The following is a 6,536-nucleotide window of genomic DNA, read 5'->3' on the forward strand; positions in this document are numbered from 1 at the left end:
TCTAGTAGATTAACACAGAATATCTTCAATTAATCCTTATTATTCACTTGTGCCAGTCTAATATATATAAGATTTGTAAATTCTAACTCTGTCTACGTACGTGTAAGAGGGAGCATTTCACATTCTTTTTTGTAATTGTTTGAATACGTACATGTTAGACAAGAAAAAGGAATAACAATATTATAATTCAAATATTCACCATCATAACAGCCTTAAAACAACAATCAAGACACATGAATTTAACATCAACGTAAAAAAATTCCGCATGTGATGTGAAAGGAATGTAAAAGTTATGACACTTTCCCCGTCATGTCTGCTCAAACTTGCAGTGACTTGACGTCATATGCCATTATGACGTCATATCTAGGTAGTTCAGAGAAGTTGTTACGGCTGGTACACTGTGACATTCTTCGGACAGCCTTATCCTAGCCGCGGATAGCTTGATACCACAAGATGATATTAAAAAAATTGCGAGGAGGACATAAATTATAGATCTAGAGAGCACTAGCTAAAAGAGATAATTCAACAAATTTAAGATCATGATTAAATTTTATTATTTGAACCTGTCACATTCTTCATTAAAGGGCATAGTATATGTTATATGAATAGATTTTTTGTGAGAAATATTTAATACTGCCTTGTTAAAAGGAGAATGGTTTGTAAAGGGGGGGGGGGGTCTCAACTAACAGAGCAGACGGAACCCATATTACTAGTCAAATATTCAGGTTCTCTACATGCAAATATAAATATAATTGCAACCATTGACTGTATTGAAGATGCTTCCTAAAATTTTTAACGACAGTACAAATACACGCGGAAAAAATATGAGATGGGATTTTTAAAAAAAAAAAAAACCTTTGTGAATAAATAATTGTTTTAAAAAGTATCTGCATAGGTAGAGTAACAACTGCATGAACACCCCCCTCCCCCTTTCAGATATTGACAACAAAGGAGAAATATAAAGATAAAGGAAAACATAAACATTTATGATATAACTTTAACATTAAGATGTAAAATAAATAAATAAATAAAATAAAAATAAATAAATGAATAATGAAATGTGAAAACAAATAATTCATGTGACTTTTTCATTTAGAATTTAACTAGTAAGTAGATTGTAATGAATTTTGTTGATAAAATACTTTCTTTAAAATAATTCATCATCACTCTAGTTTTTTTTTAGCACCTTCTCAGCTCAAGAACAATGACCACAGTAATTATCAGTAAATCTCAGCATCGACAGCACATCAACAGTATTTATCAGTATTTATCAGACTCAACAGTAAAGACGACAGTAATTATCAGTATTTATCAGAAACAACTAAAATTATCAGTAACAACAGTAAGAATAACAGTAAATATCAGTATTTATCAGCAAGAACAGCATAGTATCAGTAATTATCAAATATTATCAGTAAAATTTGGGATTTTCAGCACTTTTTTCGTCCAGTAGTGAAGGTAATGTGTAAAGAATTATCATGACATATTTTTTTTTACCATCACCTTTGAGGTAAAAGTAAATGTCACAATATTATCAAAAATTATTATTTTGCTTCTTAAAAATGGTCTTCAGACTTTCAATAAAAACAATATTCACCAGAGCAGCCTTGACCCTATTGTTCTACTTGAGAATTTTTCTCTTGAATTCCATGAAATATTTTGATTTTTTCAGCCCTATCCTAGCTCGAAAGGGTCATGACATTACCAAACCTCAGTTGAATCAAGACTTTAAGATGATTATAATGACCTTACTTGATAATTTGAAAAATAAAATAATATTTTTTAAACTGTCTTGTGTATTCTCATTTTATTTTTGAATCCCTGTTTTGGCCCTATCTAGCCCTGGGACCATAATTAGCTTAAATTTGAATCTGCACTACCTGAGAATCTATGCATATTTATATGCTCCTCCTGAAAGGAAGATTTCTTATGATTTTTTTCTATATATTTTTATATTAAAAATGATACTGTGTTGTGGAGCACCCCTAAACCAAAGAGCCATTGAATCTACACATATTCCTCAGTTTCATCTTTTCGGACCAAGTAGTTTTATGATTTTTCAATGACACCACCCTATTTTTACCTTTCTTTGACTTATCTCCCCTTGGAAGGGAGCATGGCCTTTGATTTGGAGGAAAAAAATGTAACTCTTTTACCCAAGGATACTCCATGCAAAAGCCTTGTGAAGATGAAAATATGAAAAGAACTACACACACTTTAATCAGAAAAGCTCATGGATACTGGCTCCTTTAAACCCTTCTACCTCAGAAATGACTTTCTCAATAGCTCCATTGAAAGCTCTTGCAGGAGGAATAGAATGAAAAAATATTTATTTTTTTCACCTCTGCTTCCAGCTTCTAAGCCACACCTTTGAATTACCCTCAACATTTTTTTGGAATGAAAATAATTCAGCAACATTTTTTTTTGATGAAAATAATTCAGCAGAAACAAAAATTGACACACTGATTGAAATCCAACACTTACTTTAATTTTTGTTTAATTTAACATGTTAAATAAATTTTAACTATTTATTTAATGAAAGCTCAGAATAACAACTTGATCTTCCATTATTTATCTAGTATAGTTTATTAAATAATCAGTTTATTATACCATTTATATTATTTTTTGCACATTTATATTAATTTATTAATTCCACAATTCAGATAAAGAAAACAGGTCCATATCTACATGTAATGGTTAACAGTAAATCAAGATTAAAGGATGTAAGCCTACATTGTGTAATGAATTCAAAATGATACATATGCATGTACATGTACATTGATGTACAATATTTAAATGTTTACCAAAAAGAAACATACTGTGTTTGTATGAGACAAAATAAACAATTGATTTATTCAAATCTAGTTATCTGTATACATTTGTGATTACAAGTACATGTACATATATTTAATTTCATGTACAATGGGAATATACTAGTACATTAAATGTAAAATTATTAAATAATAAAATAAAAAATAATTTAAATTATTAAATAATTGATGACAACTAGGACACAGTGACCAGTTGAAATATAATGCTTAAGGACAAAGGTAGTTATCTATAAATCTCCCTTGATGCTCATTATAATTTGTATCCAACAAAAGCATCAGCAAATTAATTTAATTAACCTATTCATCACTTACTTTCCCATATTACAATAATCTCTGAATACACAGCAAAATCCCAAAAACATAACATGGGCAAATCACATTCTAATAAAAATTCATATGCACCTACATAAAAAAAGATACAATTTATAACCATCTTTATTGTTGACAAAATCCCATATAAAAAATTGATAAATTTCCAAACCTATCTATCAAGACATTTCACTTGTCAATAATAAAACTATTTAGGTACATGTATTACCATGATATATCTAATGACAATTTAGAATCAAACAAATGAACTGATAGATAGAGAAGTTACACATAAATGTATTAATCTAACATTTCTTGGTGATGTTAAATGCTAAAGTTGGGTAATACCATGGAAAAGGAATTTTGTGATATCATGTGAGTATTTGCATTCATATAGAATCTCATAGGGATGCCAAATTAGCTAGATTCTGGAAGTTTTCTGCAAAATCTTCTGCCTCAATATCTTCTTCTTCAAAGCACTGATCACTAAATGCCTTTCTCTTTTTAGCTCACCTGAGCCAAAGGCTCAAGTGAGCTTTTCTGATCAAAATTTGTCCGTTGTCTGTCGTCGGCGTTGGCGTCGTCGGCGTCGTTGTTGTCGTAAACTTTTTACATTTTCATCTTCTTCTCCAGAACTACTGGGCCAATTTCAATCAAACTTGGCACAAAGTATCCTTGGGTAAAGGGGATTCAAGTTTGTTCAAATGAAGGGCCACTCCCTCCTCAAAGGGGAGATAATTACGAAATAGCAAAAAATTAATGGCATTATTGAAAAATCTTCTTCTCAAGAACCAATGGGCCAGGAAAGATGAAACTCATGTGGAATTATTGTCAGGTAGTGTAGATTCAAGTTTGTTCAAATCATGACCCCCGGGGGTAGGGTGGGGCCACAATGGACGATCAAAGTTTTACATAGGAATATATAGGAAAAATCTTCAAAAATCTTCTTCTCAAGAACAGCAAAGCTATGATTGGTCATATTTATATGGAAGCATCCTCATGTGGTGTAGATTCAAGTTTGTTCAAATCATGACCCCCGGGGGTAGGGTGGGGCCACAATGGAGGATCAAAGTTTTACATTGGAATATATAGGAAAAAATCTTCAAAAATCTTCTTCTCAAGAACAGCAAAGCTATGATTGGTCATATTTATATGGAAGCATCCTCAGGTGGTGTAGATTCAAGTTTGTTCAAATCATAACCCCCGGGGGTAGGGTGGGGCCTCAATGGACGATCAAAGTTTTACATAGGAATATATAGGAAAAATCTTCTTCTCAAGAACAGCAAAACTATGTTTGGTCATATTTATATGGAAGCATCCTCAGGTGGTGTAGATTCAAATTTTTTCAAATCATGACCCTCGGGGGTAGGGTGGGGTCTCAATGGACGATCAAAGTTTTACATAGGAATACATGTATTTCAAGAATACGTATTGGTCATTCAAAAATTACACATGAATACTTATTGAATCGGGAGTCACAGCCAGAATGCATATCCTGTGACTGTCCGATAACTATAAACCACATGCTTTTAGAATGTTCCGATTTTACGCCTATTCGAAGTAAACATTTTGGTAATGTGAGAACGATGTATGAACTTTTTACAAATGTTGATGTTTATAAAATTTTAGAATATCTACAAGAAACTGATTATTACAGTAAAATTTAGAATAAAATAAAGAAAACAATTTTGATGAGAAATACATGTTCATAGATCAATTTAATTTTTAACAGTTTACATATTTTTAACAGTTTACATAGTTTAAAATTTTAAGTCCGTCGGACGGGACATTAAATGGTGCCCCGTGTCAAGGATTACAACCCCCTTGGCACGAAAAAGATCGTTTCTCTGGATTTCGAAAAAGAGTAGGCTCACTGGGGGCCGCCAGAGAAACCAAAAACCTTTCATAAACCGAGTATTTAAAAAAGTTATCCGCCGAAACATGGCTGAAAAATTGCCGACTCGGCGTTAAACAATAAACAATCAATCAATCAATATATAGGAAAAATCTTCAAAAATCTTCTTCTCAAGAATAGCAAAGCAATGATTGGTAATATTTATTTGGAAGCATCCTCAGGTGGTGTGGATTCAAGTTTGTTCAAATCATGAACATCGGGGAGTAGGTTGGGGCCACAATGGATGACAATTAAAGTTTAACATAGGAGAATATAGGAAAAATCTTCAAAAATCTTCTTCTCAAGAACAGCAAAGCCATGATTGGTCAAATTTATATGGAAGCATCTGCAGGTGGTGTAGATTCAAATTTGTTCCAATTGTGACCCCTGGGGGTAGGGTGGGGCCACAATGGACAATCAAAGTTTTCATGGAGTATATAGGAAAAATCTTCAAAAATCTTCTTCTCAAGAACAGCAAAGCTATGATTTGTCATATTTATTTGGAAGCATCCTGAGGTGGTATTGATTCAAGTTTATTCAAGTCATGACCCCCAGGGGTAGGGTGGGGCCACAATGGACGATCAAAGTTTTACATAGGAATATATAGGAAAAATCTTCTTCTCAAGAACAGCAAAGCAATGATTGGTCATATTTATATTGGAAGCATCCTCAGGTGGTGTAGATTCAAGTTTGTTCAAATCATGACCCCCAGGGTAAGGATGTTGCCACAATGGACGATCAAAGTTTAGCATAGGTGTACATAGGAAAAATCTTCAAAAATCTTCTTCTCAAGAACAGCAAAGCTTTGATTGGATATATTTTTTTGAAAGCATCCTCAGGTAGTGTAGATTCAAGTTTGTTCAAATCATGACCCCTGGCGGTAGGGTGGGGCCACAATGAACGTTCAAAGTTTTACATAGGAATATATAAGAAAAACCTTTAAAAATCTCAAGAACAGCAAAGCCACGGTTTGTAATATTTATATGGAAGCATCCTCAGATAGTGTAGATTCAAATTTGTTCAAATCATGACCTCCAGGGGTAGGGTGGGGCCACAATGAAAGTTCAAACTTGTAGAGAAAAAAAGTCACAGTTAGTCAAAAAATTATGTAAGCAGTGTAGATTTAATTTTGGTTGATTTAATTAAGTCATACCCCCCCCCCACTCCCTTTTAGGGGTAGGTTGGGACCATTTATGCATTTAAGCTTTTCATACTAAACTGATTTTTCCTTTTTTCCTAACCACAGTGCTCAGGTGAGCGATGTGGCCCCTGGGCCTCTTGTTAGCTCTACTGGTCAGAGACCAGAAGAGCTTATGCGATAGTAAGGTGTTCGTCTGTCTGTCTGTCTGTCCGTAAACAATTTTTCAAAATGCTACTCCCCCTACAGTTTTGGTCCGATTTCAATATAACTTGGCACACAAGTAGACTACACTAAGATACATAATTCTGTGTATCGGTTTTTGATTTCGATGAAAGATGTTGCCATGGTTACTAAAAATAGA

The sequence above is a fragment of the Saccostrea echinata genome, unplaced genomic scaffold (genome assembly GCF_033153115.1).
Source record: "Saccostrea echinata isolate AGI-Se365-2 ecotype Australia unplaced genomic scaffold, CSIRO_AGI_Sech_v1 ptg000006l, whole genome shotgun sequence".
In the NCBI taxonomy this organism is placed as follows: Eukaryota; Metazoa; Mollusca; class Bivalvia; order Ostreida; family Ostreidae; genus Saccostrea; species Saccostrea echinata.